This window comes from Peromyscus californicus, unplaced genomic scaffold, assembly GCF_007827085.1.
Source record: "Peromyscus californicus insignis strain IS unplaced genomic scaffold, ASM782708v3 Scaffold_14__1_contigs__length_90479793_seg_2, whole genome shotgun sequence".
Taxonomy (NCBI): Eukaryota; Metazoa; Chordata; class Mammalia; order Rodentia; family Cricetidae; genus Peromyscus; species Peromyscus californicus.
The window spans coordinates 19,486,222-19,503,929 of NW_026294436.1; the positions used below are offsets into that span (position 1 = coordinate 19,486,222).

At 52.7% G+C, this 17,708-nt stretch overlaps 1 protein-coding gene across 1 annotated transcript in view; it reads left to right on the forward strand.

Moving 5' to 3' along the window:
• The first annotated feature begins 839 nt into the window (after positions 1-839).
• The window catches only part of Lrrn2 (leucine rich repeat neuronal 2), a 60,663-nt gene continuing 43,794 nt past the window's right edge, over positions 840-17,708 (forward strand). The window contains exon 1 of the mRNA XM_052736931.1: positions 840-1,141. The gene's annotated coding sequence lies outside the window, so the exon portion shown is untranslated. The remainder of the gene's footprint in view (positions 1,142-17,708) is intronic.

The following is a 17,708-nucleotide window of genomic DNA, read 5'->3' on the forward strand; positions in this document are numbered from 1 at the left end:
AGTGGCCCACACCGAAGGCCTCTCAAAGACTTGGGCCTGAAGCCTTCCCTGCAGCAGGAACTTGACTCTTCTAAGCCCCGATGTGTGGTAATGACCCAAATTTTCTAAGCCGCCAAGCAGTAGCCCAGCACCCTTTTCTGCATGCATGGGGTCTTGCTCCACTCCCTCGTTTCATGGCTTCATCATGGCCAGCCTTGCAGGTGGAGAACACTACAGCCAAGTCCCTGTGTGGTCCTGTCAGTTCCTTCCTCAATCCCATCCAGACTAACCCCCTTTACGAAGTGTCAGGAGGCTGGAGCGGCCGATTCTGGAGGCAGTGCTGGGAAGGCTACTCCTCCCTTTAGCAGAAGAGCCACCAGGGCCCATGGACAAACTCACCCACCGCTACTGTCCTTACCCACCGAAAACGTGGGGGAGGGGAGCGCCATGCAAAACTGTGGCCACAGCCACAGCTTTGCCTATGAGCCACACCTGTCCTACAAACTGAATTTGCCATCTGTCCTTCTGGCTTTCGCAAGAGGGTCGGAGGGAGCACCAGCAACGCTACCCACTTCTCCCCTGGTCCCCAAGCGCTCTTCGCTTCTCCCTCTCTCCCGCAAGCCTTGGGTCTTGATGCAGAAGAACCGCTCAAACTACAGCATCGTGCCCCACCCAACTCCTTCCTCTGGGGTGTGAGCACATGAGGCCGAAGGGGCTTCTGGCCACTCAGGAGTTAAAATGGCAGCAGGACTGGAGGGGGTTGGCGTGGCAAGCAGACAGGGAGGAGGCGACCAGAGTGGGCTGGGGAGGTTGGGAGCGCGGCGGAGCAGCTAGTGAGGAGGACGAGCGCGAGCAGCCGGGAGGGAGGAGGCGCGGCGGGGGCGCCGGGCGCCGCGGGCCTGCTCTGTGCTCCGCAGACGCGCGGCGCTCCGGGAGCGCCGGCCCTGGCCGCCAGCCTCCGGCCCCGGCGCGCAGGACTGGGGACACTGCCATTCCCCTGACGTCCTCGCAGGCTCGGCATCGCGACCACTCCCAGGACAAGTGCAGGTTGGGGAAGGCGCCCTGCGAGCTTCCCCGGCCTGGGTGGCGGCGCGCCGCGGAGACGGCGGAGCAACGTCCCCAGCCGGGAGGCGAGCGACAGACATAGGACGGCTCCCGCGCGGTGAGTGTGCGGCTCCCCGGCGGCCGGGGTCGTGGGTCGCCGAGGCCTCTGGCGTGGCCGCGAGGGTCGCCGCGATCCGGTCCCCGCAGCTCGGACTCTGCTGACCGGGTGGGGGAGGGGAGCGCGGCCGCGACCGCCGCGGTCGCCAAGATGCCTGCAGGAGAGCCGGTGACTTGGGGAGAAGGCCGGGAGGGGCGAGGGAAGGAGAGCTGGAGGATGCAGAGGAGGTGGCCTCTGCGCCGGCTGGACCCGAGCGGCGGGGGAGGGGGTCGGGGCCTGAACCTACCGGGAGAAGCCCCAACCCCTCTAACTGTTGCTGGGTAGCGGGGAGCCCTGGAGATGCGGAGGAGCCAGAGAGGTGGCCCCCCCGGGGTTAAGAGAGGGCGTGACAGAGGCGGACTCCCAGGATGGAAGCGCACCGGAGCCTAGGGGGACTTTCCCTTCCTGGGAGCTCGGGTGGTGGCCGTGCGGAAGAGACAGGATGGATGGCCTTGGTTGGGTCTGTTGCAAGTATCTGGCACCGAGAGCCAGGCTCCTCCCGGGTGGGAGACTGGGGTCTGACTGCAGTCCAGGATGGGACATTTGAGTGGGGGAGGGGCCGGCCCGGCTTGGCCCGGGCGCTGTGCCGTTTGAAGCAGCTCCGAGGCCACCGCATCACGGCAGGCTGGGCTGGCCAGCCACAGGTGGGCCGTCTGTCCTGCTGGCACGACAGGGCTGTGCGGGCGCAGGCTGCCCAGCCAGCCAAGAGCCGCCAGCGGCGGGGTGAGGCAGCTGAGCGGAGACGCTGAAGAGGTGGGGTGAACTGGACCCCCGGGGGTGGGCCCTAGTGGGGTGTTACAATGCTCCCGGCTGCCCCTGCCCTTCCTCCCCCCACCACCAAATGAACAGGAAGAAAAATGTCAGCTGGGCTTTGTGCTCTGTTCCTCGGGCTGCCGCAGCTCCCATCTGTTGAAGCCAACGCAGCTTCTAATTGGGCGACGGGCAGGGCTTGGAGGGGGTGGGCTGGGCACAGCGCTGGTTGCCGCTGGTTGCCAGAGATGGACTGGCAGGCCCTCTGCTTGAAGACCCCAGGAGGGGGAGGGCAGTGGAGAGAGATGCCAGGTCAGGACAGCAGGAGTGGCCCCTTGCCAGCTTCTTTACCGTTGTCGAGGGGACCAAAAGCAAAGACCTAGGCGTCTTTACTTATCCAGAAAGATGGCTGGCTCCATGCCCCCTGTCTCGACATCTCTCTGGCCAGTGCTCCCTTTCTGAGGGAGAAGGCCAGCAACCTCCTGTCAGTGGCCCACTGAACAGTCCTCCAAAAGAGCACAGATGGGCCGGGCTGAGTCAAGGACGCACAAGCCCCCCCTCCTCCAAGCCAATGGGTCTTCTACTTACCAGAAAAAGTCACATGTGGGTGACTTGACCCACTTTCCTGACCAGGAGATGTTGGGAAGAAGGGAAGAAAAGGAACACAGTTAGGGGTCTGTGCCTCTCAGGCCTTCTTCCTTCCCTGTGCTGCCTCAGATGCCTGTCTAGGGGTGCCTGGGGTCTGGGGTAGAACGTTATTTGGAAAGGGTGCCATGAAGACTCGCTGGCGTTTCAGGGATTTTGACACTCCCAGGGTCCAGGACCTAGAAGCCTCCCCAAACCCACTTCTGACAGAGCCTACCCTGAGGAACTCAGCAGGCACTAGGAGATCTAAGCCTCAAGCTAGGCCCGCAGGTCACTTGCTCTCTGCCTGTGCCTCCCCTTTCCTCCCATCCCTCCTTCATTCCCCTCTCTTCCTCAAGCACCTCTCCCTCTGCCCTCACATTACGCTGCTCATCTCTCACTCTTCCCCTCCTCCTCTTCCTCTCCAAGTTTACCTCCCTCCCTTCCTTTGCCTTTCTGTAAAATGCAGCTTAAACCACAAGCTGGGCACACAATGGCTCCCTCACATCTTGATAGTGGGAGCATACACACAGTAGCCCCCGATGAATCCCCTTTGCAGCGAGTCCCAGGCTGGCAGGTCTGGCACCTGAATTTCCTTGCCCTGGCGTCTCCTGTGACCTGCCATTCACTCACTTGCCCCTCCTACTCTCTGCTCCCATGTTTTTTATTCGAAGGAAAGGGAGAAAACTCATTGCTCTTTAAAAACTTATTCATCCAACAACTACTTACTGAACACCTACTATGTGCCTGACACAATTCTTTTTTTTTTTTTTTTTTTTTTTTTTAAAGATTTTATTTATTTATTATGTATACATTGTTCTGCCTGCATGTATGTCTGCAGGCCAGAAGAGGGCACCAGATCTCATTACAGATGGTTGTGAGCCACCATGTGGTTGCTGGGAATTGAACTCAGGACCTCTGGAAGAGCAGCCAGTGCTCTTAACCTCTGAGCCATCTCTCCAGCCCCGCCTGACACAATTCTAAGAGTGGAGGATACAAGTAATGGGCAAACCGTCATGTCGCAGGCAGAGCTGAACTTGAACTTGATAGTTGGTTAGTTCCACGCCCACCCGTTTCTTTCAAAAGGTTTGGTGGAGGGAGAGGAGGAGTATAAATAATCCTAGCAAATTAACAACACACTCACAGAGTGGCCCTTGATATCCCAGGCCCATTGCTTCCCATATATGATGTGTCGCTGAAGTCATTTCTAACCTGAGAGGATGGAGCAGTTTACACACCAGCATCATCTCTCTTGGAGGCCAGGGCTGTGCAGAAGGCAGTGGTGTGTACCAGGAGGGACGCAGTGATCGTTTAGGAAGCCCTACTCTGCACCAGGCTTTGCGAGGACCGTTACAGACACCATTGTATTCGGTCCTCCTAACGGGCTGCATCATAGTCCATGCTCTCTAGCTGGGGAGTCTGGGGCCTGGAGAGGATGGAGCCCTGCCCTCGGTTGTTTTTTTTTTTAAACCACCACTGCAGTTCAGGTGGCACTTAGGACGTTTATGACATCTGCTAATTTCTAAAGTTGCGATGAAGCTCACATTTGCTCTAGCTTTTCAGGAGTGAGCCTCGTCTCTCTACTTAGAGTGCAGACTGTATTTGCTGAATAGTAGCATGAAAAAAAGAAAAAAACCTTCTCACATGATCCAGGAATGCTTGCTATAGGAGCGAGGGTACTGCAGAGGACATGGGGAGGGCAGAGACTCCTTCAAACCCACAAGTGTGACGAGCTGTGGCCAGCAGCCGCTTTCCGTAGGCCTCCACCTCCATCGAGGGTTAAGAGTGAGGAGGACATTGCCATGTTCGTGTGAGGTCAGCGTTGGCCCTCCAGCCAGGGCCAGCCTAGTGAGTCAGGATGGCTCCTGTTCTCGGCCTCCTCAGGTAAGCCTTCCCTGTCACGAGGACGGAGACGGAGAACAGGGGTAGGTAGCTTGGGTGCGGTGCGAGGACTGTGGGCCAGGACAAGGTCAGCGGTCAAGGCTGGAAATGGGACAGGCAATGGGGGCACAAACAGGAAGAAGACAATGACAGAGGACAGCTTCAAAACAAACAGCAGGGCATGGAAAAATAGCCACAGCAAGAGAGGTCCTGCTGCGGGAATGTGTGTGACTGGCCTCTAAGAGAGGCCAAGCCAGAGAGGTGCCTTTGTCCTAGACTACCTGAGCGGTGTAGATTTCTCTAGGCTATAGTGCACAGGCTGAAATTATGTGGCATTTGTCTCGTTCAGGCTCAACTTTTTCAGTCAACTCATCTTCCCCAAAGCACCTACTCTGTGCAGAAACAGAGATGAATCAGCTATTGTCTCTGCCATGGGGGGGGGGGGGGGGCTCACGTTAAGGGTATAGAGTGGGTGGAGCCACCCACCCAAGTTCTACCCAGGCTGTACCACTTGTTGCTGGGAGACTCTGGTTAAGTCATATGACCTCTCTGTGCCTCAGGTTCCTCATCTACAACTGGTTTGATCATGGTACCTACTTCATAAGAGGAGGGGACACAGGCCCAGGAGCCCAGAGCAGTGTCTGGAATATAGGAAGTGCCACATACGTGTTACTATTATCAAGAAGGCAGTGCTATGGTTCACGGTTGGATACAGGAGGCTGCTCACCTCTGCAGACTAGAAAAAGACTTGCTAAATTGGGGACAAGGCCTGTAAAGGGGCCAGCTAGCTAGTGGGGAGCCTTGGGACAGTGGTGCTGAGGGTGTCTGGGGCACAGGAATTGTATATGAAAAGGCACTGGGGTGTGCATGAGGTGTCCTTCATGAACATCACTAACACCGCTTAGTGTCCCTCTTCAGCCTTTCTGTTCCTGGTGCTCGGAGCTGGACTTCTGGCAGGACTGGCTAGCTGCCCAGAACAGCCCCACACCCCTTGGTCTAAAAGAGTGGGCTGCCAAGCAGGGGGTCTAGTGCAGACCTGCTGGGTTTGTTTGTGTGACCTTGGCCCTCCCCACAGTTCTAAGTCATCCGTGCCCACATTCTGCTGTAGCCAAGGCCTTGAACTCTGGCTTCTGGTGCTTCCTGGGGACTTGGGAGATGCCTTGGCCTTGGAAAGGTGCTATAGGAGGTGAGTTTAACCAGGGTCTGCTTTAGAATTCAGTTTGTCTCTGTGTGTTTCTCCCACCCACATCTTCCCTGCTGTTCAGCGTTTGATGGACTTGAAGCAAGTTCCAACATGAAGAGCAGGCACAGAGTTCCTGGGGCAAAAATGGTTTCTCAGCTTCCACCTCTCTACTTGTAATGACACACATTAGAGGACCCAGCATTTACCAAGCACTCGTGGGCCAGGATGGTGCGAAGTTGTGTTGTTCGACTAGACCCCCAACCCCCCTACCACCCGGGTGCTACTCTTACCCCTAATTTAAACAGGGAAAAACTGGGGCTCAGACTTGCTCCAGGAGACAAAATGAGGGAGGGATGTAGCCCTTCTCTGACTTCAGGGTTCCAGCACCCTCAGGATCCAGCAGTTATTGCCCCAGGGGTACCCTGGAGTCATGTTGCCCACTCTCCCAGCTAACTTCTTCCTAGTGGAACAAGTTCCCCAAGCCTGCCTTGTCCAAGCCAGTGATTCCTTTCCCTCTTTAGGAAACTCCAGAATCTCCCTGACCCCTTCTTCCTGCTCCAACAGGTCGTGATATCCGATACCATGAACCTAATTTTGTTGTTTGCGGTTTTTTTTTGGCTGTGCTAGGGATCAAACCTAGGATCTTTTACATGCGAAACAAGCACTCTGCCAATGAGCCGGTCTGACACTGTTTCTTTCTGCCTCGGCCAGAGCCTCCAGGGCCTTCAGTGCCCATGACTCAGTGCCCATGGACGCAGGAAAGGGCCCAACCAAAGCATGGCTCCCTGGGGGAGGGGAGAATGGGATACACCCAGAGAAGGTGAAAGGAGACAGGCAGGCTATTTAGGACCGTCGGCGGGCTGCTGTTAACATGGCAGGTTCATGTGTCCTGGGAGGAGGCAGTGCAGCCGGTTCTGTTTACAAGCATCTCTTGAGGCAGCTCCTTCAGAGAAAACATGTGGTAGAAGAGGCGATGATTGTGAAGCAGCCAGCTTGGGTCCCCCAGGAGAAGTGGGTCTGTCTTATCCGATCCTTCCCGAAAGAAGGAAGCGGAGGGGATGACAGCAGGAAAGAGTTAGGTCCATAAAACACCGCACCTGAGCATGCAGAGCCAGGGGAGAGCACTTCTAGCTTGGGAAGGCAAAGGTCGGGGTGTCCTGAAGGTGCAGCAGCTATAAATATTGGAGAAAGGGGAAGGAAGGAGGTTGATACTTGGACCTGACCAAGGAGGTAGGCTGGACTCCGCCACCCAGGCGATCTGTGGAATGGCTCCACCCACAGCCCATCTCTGCATGGCCATGCTCTGCCATTGTATGCAGGGTGGGTGGTGCGCCTCTTCATTAGCCAGTGTTTATGGAGCCTCCCTGCCTGCCCGGAGGTACAGGCGGCAGGGAATAACAGAGCTCTGCCCTTAAGGAGCTTTTATTTTGCTGTCTGGGGATACAGCAAAGTAAACTTAGAAAGCAAATGGCATATTAGTGTTAAGTGCTCCTGAGAAAAACACAGCAAGGAAAAGAAATAGAAGATGAATGATGGGAGGGCTGAGGGCTGGGGGCTGAGGTTTGTTCAGGGTGGCCACCGCAGCTAGCAGAGGTGAAATGAGCATTGCGCAGAAGAAATGGCTGGTGCACAGGCTGGGAGGCAGGATGCGGCCAGGGATGCTGGAGAGGAGCTAAGGAGGGGCGAGTGGGAGTGTAGCGGATGTGAGAGAGGCAAAGGCCGAGGCTGGGGAAATAACCAGGAGGCCAGACTAGAGTTAGGGTTCTGACTGAGGACTGGGCTTCTTCTGAGTGCGATGGAGACATTTCAGAATTTGGATTCTTGAAACCTGGAATCTGGGGTCATCCATTCCAGCATCCTCTTGCCATTGCCACTATTTTGGTCAATCAGTGGGTGCCCACTTGTTTGTGGAACTTGATCGGGGTGGGGTGGGTATGGATGTGGGTTTGGGAAGAACATAAAGTATAAGACCTGGTTTCTGATGGTAGGGAGAGGGATGCTCAGATGAGCTGGGGAGGCAAAACTCGTACTCTGAAATAATGAGGGAATAATACCAGACAGTATTTAAAACCAAGTGCTAAACTGTGTGATTTAGACTATAAATGTTATCAGAACTGTGCGCTCTGTGTGGGAGTACACAGGGAACGCTTCCTCGGGAGGTGCAGCAGATTGGGGCCTGGAGAACAAAGTGGGGTTCCACTCTGCAGAGGGGAGGGTCCAAGAATCTATATGTGGAGGGTTGAGAAGGGTGATCAAGCAAGAGGGGAGGGTCGGGGGTCACATTAGGGGTGGGAGGGACTCAGCAAGCTCTGCGCCATGGCAGGGAAGTAAGGGACATGTGGGGGATGTCCCTGGAACAGTCACTTCTCTGCGGCCTGTGCTTCTCGAGTCCTCTTTAACCCCTCCTGGGAAAAGGAGTGAAGTCTGTCCTCCAGGGTTTTTGCCTCTTTCCCAGGTCCAGCTGCTTTCTGTTCTGTTTGCAGAATCCCTCTGAACCTCCCACAAACGCCCTTGACCCACCTGGTATCTGTGGCCCATTGCTCTGATATGCCCCTGGGCTCTGCTTTTCTATCTAATCAGCAGCCAGACTGTCCCCTTGAATCTTAGCCCCCCAGGTCCTCCATCTGGCAGGTTACCTCCCAATAGTCCTGTTAACACTGCTTTCCCCAAGAGCTGGGCGTCTTTGCTGGAGCAGGAGGTAGCTCACCTCTGCAGCAGAGGGTGAGGGGGCCTGGTGGAGGAAGAAAATCCAATGAGGTACCCTCACCTACTCGAAACATAAGCAAAACTACACCACCCCCCACCTTGGGCCTCAGCCAAAGAGGAGAAGCCAGGGATCACATGGATAAAATTACCACTGTTCACTCAACAACCTGCTCTGGGCCCTCAAGAGCTAAGAAAGGAAGGTTCATTCTGTACCCCAAGTCCTGCTCCTTGAAGCTTCAGGGCTGAGTCTAAGGCTGTCGTCCTTATGGCTCCCAATCTTGAGTGAGTGGAGTCAGCTGGAGATGGGTGAGAGCCCCAGTTTCTAGCTACTTACCCTTGGGCGTTTTAACTTAACCTCTCTGGGCCTCAACATGGCCTTGTGTTAAGTCTGGGTTAATAACATCTACTTCCCAAGGTGGTTAATAATAATAGCTAACACTTGTGCATGCTTACAAGGCGCCCAGGGCTTTACCGCATTTATCTCATTTAATCCACAGAACGCTGGGAAGTAGACATTATTTTCTCCCATTTTGCAGCTGAGGAAACTAAAGCTGAGACGCTTTAAGTCACTTGCCCGAGGCCACACGCAGTCGGCAAGTGACAGGGCCAGAATGCAGCCCCACATCACTGTGACTCCAGAGCTGTGCTGCTCAGCCACCGCATTAAGTGATCTAATCTGTGTAAAGTGCCTACTACAAAGTAGGATCTCAATAAATGTTAGTTCCTCTCCCCCTCCTTTTCCCCAGGGCCGTTCCTCCAGAGAACAGCTCCCCACCCCCCCCCTCCTGCAACACATTGCCTTTCCAGAGTCCCCTGGAACATGAGAAGCAGGAATGGGAACGAGCTGCTGGTTTATATCAAGAAACAGAGCTGAGAAAAGGGTGATCCATTTGAATAAAATCTAAAGACACCAGGCCATGATTGCTTCTCACTATTCTCTGAGGAATGTTACTCAGTCTCACTGGGTCTCAGCTCAGGCCCTTGGCAGACCGTATATATGGAGATGAGGACAGAGGTCAGGTGGAAGGAGAGAGGGGGCATCATCTCATGCCAAGGGCAAGGAGGAGACTTTCACCTGCTGATGCTAGAAATGACCCCTAGGACTGGCAAGGTGCTCACAGGAAGGTTCCAAGACTGAACTTTCTGAACTTGGGTGTGGTTTTTGAAGGTCAAGGTGTGTGGAAGAGAAGCTGGTATCAAAGCTTCATCAAAGCTAAATCAGTGTGCCTCCTGCACCTGACATACACACATAGCTCCATCTGACCTTATCAGTAAAATCCACCAAGAACAGACACAGCAGAGTAATCTGAATGTTGGGGTGCATGTGAGGTATAGGCAAGGAGGTTCTTTAGAATGTGGTCCTCATTCGTTCCTCCATGTGTCCACTTCTTGGATGGAGCTAGACTCATCTCTGTACGGTCCAAAACAGCCTGTTAACATTCCCACTGGACATGCAGATTCCTGGGTTCCTGGGTCTCCTCAGAAGGATACCCCAAGAGATGAGAAGAGGAACCCAGGTCTGAGTTACTTTATAACTGGAAGTCATCTGGCCTTGCACTTTCCAGTGCTTTCAGAATTTGATGTCTTGCTTTGTTTCAAAACAAAACTGCAGTGTGTGGTGGGCAGAGTGAGAGCTCTTTTGTATTGCATTAGTCCCCAGAACCTGTGAATACGCTGTTACATAGAAAAGGAACAGTAACTGGGGTGTGAGAACAGAGGAGGTGGGAGAGAGGGACTGGTAGGAGAGGCGGGAGGGGAGACTGTGGCCCCGATGGAAAATAAATAAATAAATGTATTTAAAAAAGAAAAGAGACCGTAAAGTTATAAACAGAATGAAGGGTGCCAACTGACCTTCAGATGTCCTGAATTATCCTGGTGAGTCCAGAGTAATCACAAGGGTCCTGTGAAAAAGGGGCACAAGTCAGTGCTGGAAAGATGCACGCGAGAAAGACTTGACCAGTAATTGCTAGTCTTTGGCCAAGAATGAAGGCAGCTTCTGGAAGCAGGGAAAAGCATGAAACATTGCCCCTGGAGCCTCCAGAAAGGAATGAACCTGTAGGTACCTTGGCTTTAACCCAGTGAGACCCATTCCAGCCTAACTTCTATGCCTATAATAAATAAATAAGCCCAAGGAAGACACTACATTCGTGTTTGTGACTGTAGCCACAGGAAAATGAGTATAAGGCCGATGCAGTGAGGTAGACCAGAACTCCACACAGCCTCCTGCTGACCTCCTGGTGACCCTGGAGGAATCATTTCATAACCTGTGACCTGAAAGCTACTTTGAAACACACTAGGTTTAAAGTACCACCTCCACATCCTCCAGACAGTGAAGTCAAGGCCCAGAGAGAAGGGACTTGGTTGGAGGTCACGCTGAGTTGGTGAACAAGTAGGGCCTCCACCGCAGGGCTTGCTTTTATCTTGTCAAATCCTGGCTGCGTCCATGGATTCTCTCTTCCAGTCACCAATGTGCATGCGTGTGTGTGTGTGTGTGTGTGTGTGTGTGTGTGTGTGTGTGTGTGTACTTATCTACAGAGGGTGCTGCTGTGCTAGTGACTAGCAGAAGTAAAGTAAGACTCAGAACAGTACTGCTTGAGTTCTGCCCTGCCTTTACACCCTCACTGGACCCTTAGTTTCCCCAAAACATAGGTAACCAAGCCCAGGCTGCTTAGGGCTACAGTGCTCCCTGCCCAGGGGCTGGCTGCCACCTGGGCATTATCCCAGCCACCTCCTCTGCACCTGCCCCCATCCCAGCCTGTGCAGGATTCATCTCTCTAGCAAGCTGCAGGTGAGCAACACACAGGCCTTGGGAATGGGAAGAAAGGAGGTAGAGCCTCAGTAGCACCTTATCGGCCTCTGTCAGGCAGTCAGCCTTCCCAGCTCTCCCCCTAATACACCTGAGCCGTTGGCCAGCCCCCAGGGCTGCCAGTTCCTGGTGTCGGTCTCCATGGCAACCCCACATTTGCCGTTCTGGTTTCTAATGACTTATTGGCATGTGTGGTAATTTGCAGAGCTTGGCAGGCAGAGCTTGGGAAGCTGGGAGGAGGGACTGGAGGCAGTGAGGGAGATTTGGTCATGGGGAGGGGCTCAGAGTGTTGAATGGAGACTGAGGCACAAGCCTGCCTTCCCCACCCTTTTCAGTCCCTGCAGAGTAATAGTCCAAGTAAGGGAGCTGCCTCAGGCCTAGGGTCTCCCCTCTGAAGAGCATCAGCTGGCCCCACAGGCCTGCAAAGGAGACAGATGGACAGACAGATGTGGAGCACAGCTGCTCACCTGTCAGGCGGCTTGAGCAGGTGTCGGGGAGCTAGCTTGTAACTGTGTTCAGCCTTGGCAGGTCAGACCACGCCTGTCCTCCGGCACTCTCTTCCTGCTCCCCTGGGCTCTGGGACAAGGGGTCCTATCTGGAGCCAGGAGTCACCAGGTCCCATGGGGACAAGAGCGAAGACGGTGTCCACAGGCCCTAGGTCCTTGCTGTTTCTAGGCCTCTGGAACCTTCAGAGAACTAAGGAGTGCAGTACTTCATGAAATGTGAGATGATAGAGGAGGAGAGAACAGGCCAACAGAAGCCTGACCCTTCTCCCCAGGACAAGGCCATGGGGACAGGCTGTGGGGAGACTCACTGCCTTCTTCTCTCACACAGCTCAGTCTTCTTCAGTCCTGTCATTCTTGGTGCCACTGTGTTGTGAAGCCATGGGAGAAAACATGGGAACACAGCTTCACCTTTAAAAGTAGCTCCTAACCTAGGTTAGAATCCAATGGCCGCCGCTTACTTACCACCTCTATGACCTTAGACAGGCTCTTAACTTTTCTTTAAGCCTCAGTTTGTTTATCTCTGAAATGGGATTGACATACCCAGCTCATGGGATTGTGAAATAAAATCAGCTCACATTTGTAAAATGCTTGGTGCATGGTTGGCCCTGATAACTATTAGAGAATGTTTTTAACAGACTTCTAATTATCTACCCAAATAAACAGGAGCAATGCAATCAATAACGAAGAATGGCCTTGGTGAGGTTTTCTTCTTTAAATATTTGAAATGCCTTCATTTATTCAGTAAATGTTTATTGAACATCTAGTACTGAGTACAAGCACCCAGCAGACACTGGGTTTTTCCTGGTGTGTTGTGGTTAGGGCGAAACGAGTTCACTTGTGCATGCTCTGAGCACATAGCACCTCTCAGGATTCTGGCACCCTGGAGGTGGTCCTTGTGTGGCTCTCTGAGAAGGGGCTGGTCCCCAGAGAAAGGCCCGCCTTGTGGAAGCTCTAAGGGGTGCAAGGAGATAATGCCCAACTCTGCAGGAAGGGTGAGTGTTTTCAGAGCTAAATTGGGGAGGAGAAAGGCTTAGAGTCAGGGAACCGATGGCTGGTCACTCCTCTGCCTTCAAGAGCTTCTGAGGCACTAAGGGATCACTGAGGACCACCCCAGCCACCAGCTAAGACAGAAGCAGGCAACACTAGTTCTCTCCTGCTCAACAGAGCGCATGCTCCTTTGGCTGGTGCAGCACGGGAGACAGGAGAAGGGAGCTACAACACTTGGCTTCCTCTGCCAGCAGATTGGCTTCTGCCTGCAAGCAAGCGTCTTTACGAGCCCTCCTCCAGTCACCTCTGAGTGTCTACTGGAGACACTCTGGCGTACTGGCAGTGACGCTGGGGCCCAGGGACTGGCTCGCCAGTGGTGGTCTCACCACTCAGGTTCCCACGGAAGCTCGTATCCAGGTGATAATGGCTTCGGGGTTCCTGGGATTACTACCTGAACGCACCTAACCTGGGCTGGCAGTCAGACCTCAGCCAGTTCCCCAGACCTATTTTTATGTATGAGAAAGTTAAGCCACGTGGAAGGAAAATGACTTGCCTGAGGTCACGCCATGTGTTCAGTGCTGTGGGAACTGGACATAAAGCTCCTAACTCTGGCCTTGTGCTACACCTGTTACCTGCTCTCCAGTTCCCTGGTTTTCCCGGTCTAGTTCCCAGGGAGGCCGTTTCTCTAAGTCTCACTGACACCCTCTTTGTTAGCCACTTGCCTTTCTAGGTAAAGCCTTCGGCATCTACCCAGAGTTCCCCTCTCCCCATCTCCTCTACTGCTATAACCCTTCCCCACATCCTCCCCCGCCAAATAATCACCCTCCCTTCATACTCACCCTCCCCTTTCCAAACCTGTCTGTCACGGGTAAGATCAATGACTCTGTGGACAGCACATCCTACCTCAGGCCCAGCAGCCCTTTGGTGGCTCCTCCCCATCAGACCGTGCTCTAGATTTAGCCTGCAAGTCACCCAGAGGATCACCCTGCTCTCGATGACCACCTCTTGGTCCCCCAACTTGCTTAGCCAAGGACCCCCACAGCACCATTCCTGAACTTTGGGATCTTGGGTCCATTGGACCCTTTTCTTTCCTTCCTCTGATTCCAGATAGATTCAGTGGTTCATGTTAAGGATCCTCCTGCCCATATTCTAAGCTGTCTTGACCCTCTGTTTTGTTTTTTGGTTTTTTTTTTTTATTGCCCCAAAGTCCCAGTTCTGCATCAATTGCTCTGTCTTTTGGCTGAGATCAAAGCTCCCACATACACACACATGTACACATACACACACACACACACACACACACACACACACACACGTACACACGTACACACGTACACACACATACAGAGGCAGATGGGCACATCTACAAGCTCCCCATCACCAGTCCAACTTGTTCTTCAAAAGTGCCTGGTATTCCTATCACATCCCCTGGTTCTCCCTCCTGACTCTCCGATGGATGACTACTTCACACCCTCCTCCCCAAACCTCCGCCTCCATCAGTGATCTCAGCTGAGGACCTCACCTCCCACTTCATGGAGAAATAGCTGTCTTCAGGCAGAATGTCCCAGCTTGTCCCTAGCAAACCCTCGGGCACACTGCCTCTCGTCCTCTGCTCCTCCCTCTGTTCTAGCCCAGGCAACAAGGAGCCACCACAGATCAGTGCTCCTCGTGGGTTCCAGAGCCTACCGTTGGCCCTCCAGTCGTTTCTCCTGGCTTCAGAAAAACAAACCAACAACACAATCCTTCCTCAAGCCCACTTGCTGCCCACACCGTATCTTCATCCTCTCAAGCCAAGTGTCTTGAGAGACTTGGCTCCCCCAGTGCGCTCTACTTCACACCGCCCACACCTTCCTCAGCCCCACTCGGGTATGGCTTCCTCCTCCAGCCCTGAGAAACAGCTCTCCACTCTGCCCAAGGCAGGGAACAAGCTCCATTTGTGGAAGCATTTCCCTCACTTTTGGCAGTTGCTTCTCTCTAGGCTTCTCTGACCCCATGGATTCCTCCTGGCTTTTCTGGAGACCCCCAAGTCGTTTTTGCTGACTCACCCTTCTCATCTCCATCTTTAGATGTTAGCGTTCCTTGCGGTCTGTCTCTGTTGGTGGTACTGGTTTCTGACCGGCGCTCCTGTCTCCAGGTCATGGCTTCACAGGAGTAACTTCCTTATCATCCACATGCAGACGACATCCAAATCTCTAATCTGTGTCTTTTCAGCTTAGCTCTGTACCCTCACAGCCACCTGCTGAGATGATTAAGATGGATGTGCCAGGAAACTTGGAATTCGGCATATCTAAGCCAGAGTCCTGCTTTACCTAACTCTCCATGCCCTTTCCACCCCTGCCTGCTTCCACTGAGTGGCTTGATTTTGTGAATGGTACCACCTCATGCTTATTCTGCAAGCCATGCACTAGAACTCATTGGCCATTCTTCCTTTACCCCCAAAGTCCAGTGTGTGACCAGGTCCCATCTCTCTATACAGGAAGACCTCTCAAAAGCTCAAATAACTGCATACCTGTAACACTAGTACTCCAGAGATAGAAACAGGAGGAACATGAGCCTGAGGCCAGCCTAGGCTACCTAGTGAGATTCTGTCTCAAATAAAACAAAAGGACAGAGGGAGCCAAAAAAATGGATAAAAAGTATTAAGGAGTGAACTCATTAAGAAAAGAATTTTAATCACTAAAAGAATCTCATAGCAAAAAACAGGAGGAGGGGCTGGAGAGGTAGTTCAGCAGTTAAGAGCACTGGCTGCTCTTGCAGAGGACTCAGGTTCAATTCCTTACACCTATATGGCTACTCATAACTGTCTGTAACTCTAGTCCAAGGGGACCAGATTCCCTCTTCCGACCTCCACAGGCAACAGACACACATGTGGTGTACATACATAAATGCAAGAAAAACATAATATACATAAAAATCATCAAGATGAATAAATCTTAAAAAAAATTTAAGCTGAGGGGTTTAGGGATTTAGCTCAGTGGTAGAGCACTTACCTAGCAAGCGCAAGGCCCTGGGTTCAGTCCTCAGCCTAAAAAAAAAAAAAAAAAAAAAAAAAAAAAGAAAAGAAAAAAAATTTAAGCTGGAGGGAAGTCTGACTCTGAATGTAGCATTGGTAACCAGATGGCCGCACCTTGTCAGTGGCCTCTGAGTATCCTTCCTCTCCTCTCCTCCCACCCTTCCACTAGCTTCAGACCCAGCCCAGGTTCAAAGGAGAGCCAGAGTCTCTATCAGGCCCCTCCTCACTGGTAGGTCTTTGGGGAATCATACCCTTTCACATCTGACATTTGAAGTTCTCTTTGCAAACTACAGAACCTTCACGAGCATTATGATGCTCGATTGCCTGGTCCTTTGGGTCACCCGGAGGAGAGTTGGAGCATGTATAATGTTGGCCTGTCGCACAGTTGGAGGAAGCCACAGAGCAGGGGCTTGATGGCTCACCTGCAGTCACATGGCTGAGCAACCAGAGGTAAATTTGGGCCTGCTGCTTGGGTCCTCACTCCAGTGCTTCCCCTGCTGCTACACATCTGTACTTGTGGGGAGAGGGGTGTGTGCACTGCTGCATACTCAAGATGATCACAACAAGGGATGGACCAAAACCAGACCCTCATGGGGTGGAAGACAGGACTGGAGGTCCAACCCGCAGTTGAGGAGAGCCAGCTGGGCCTCCCACTTTTTGCAGAGATCCTCATGACCTTTACTCCATGCTAAGGACAGAATGTCCCACCCAGAAACAAAAGTGCCCAGAGAACCATAGTGAAGGAGGCAGACATGGAAGCTGGTAGAAGGCAGAGGCTCCTCAGACCATCTCCTGAAGAAGAGCCACGCCCTCCCTGGCTTGGCTTCTGCCAGCCTCTCCTCAGCCCTTCCCTGCCTTCCATATGCCCACACAGAGCAAAATGCCCTGCTCCCCCAGCCACCCCTTGCTGCTCCACACCTCTGAACCTTGGGGAGCTCTGACCCTGGGGACCCTCACAGTCTTCTCCCTGGCTGTCTCTTCCTCACATCAGCATTCACTCTAGTGACACGTTTTCCAGGAAATTCCCCCCACGTTCTGCACACGCTCTGCATAGTCTATGAAATGCCCTTCTTCACTGGTCTGTCTCTTCTGTTGGGTTGGAAGCTCCTCAAAAACAGCCTGAGTTATTCACAGGGGTACTCCCATGCTGGCATGCTGTGGTAGCAATAAAATAACATGTATTGAACACTTGCTATGGGCTAGATGCACCGAATTTTAAAACAGCTTTTTATTTTAAACCAAGTATAAATTCACTGGAGGTACAAAGAAATGTGCAGGGGAGTCTTAAGGACCCTTCATTTGGCCTTCCCTAGAGTTAACATCCTGCCTAACCACACTGCAATACTGAAAACCAGGAGACTAAACTGCGCGAGGAGACACACCTTTAATCTCAGCACTTGAGAGACAGAGGCAGGCAGATCTCCGAGTTCAAGGCTAGTTTGTTCTACAAAGTGAGTTCCAGGACAGCCAGGGCAACATAGTGACATAGTGAGACCCTGTCTTGTAGGGCAGAGGGAGGGAAGGAAGGAAGGAAGGAAGGAAGGAAGGAAGGAAGGAAGGAAGGAAGGAAGGAAACCAGAAAACTAACTTGGTATGACCTATAGCCCTTACACATATTTCATGTTCATTTGTGTGTGTGTGTGTGTGTGTGTGTGTGTGTGTGTGTGTGTGTGTGTGTGTCTTTGTGTAACTACAACCAAAATCAAGATACTGAACAGAAACTAGGCATAGTGAACATGTCTGTAATCCCAACAGTTAGAAAGTTGAGTCAGGAGGACTGTAGGTTCAAAGCTAGCCTAGGCTACATAGAGAATTCCAGGCTAGCCTGAGCTACACAATCAGACACTATCTCAAGTTACTAAATAATATACTTAATTAGAGTCACAGGACTCTGCTCTGCTGCCCCTTTATGACAGTGTGCTCCCACCAATCTGTTCTGTCACCACAGTTATATGATGTCCAGATGTTCTGTTCTGTCACTACAGTTACAGGATGTCCAGATGTTCTGTTCTCTGTCACTACAGTTGTGGGATGTCCAGATGTTCTGTTCTCTGTCACTACAGTGATATGAT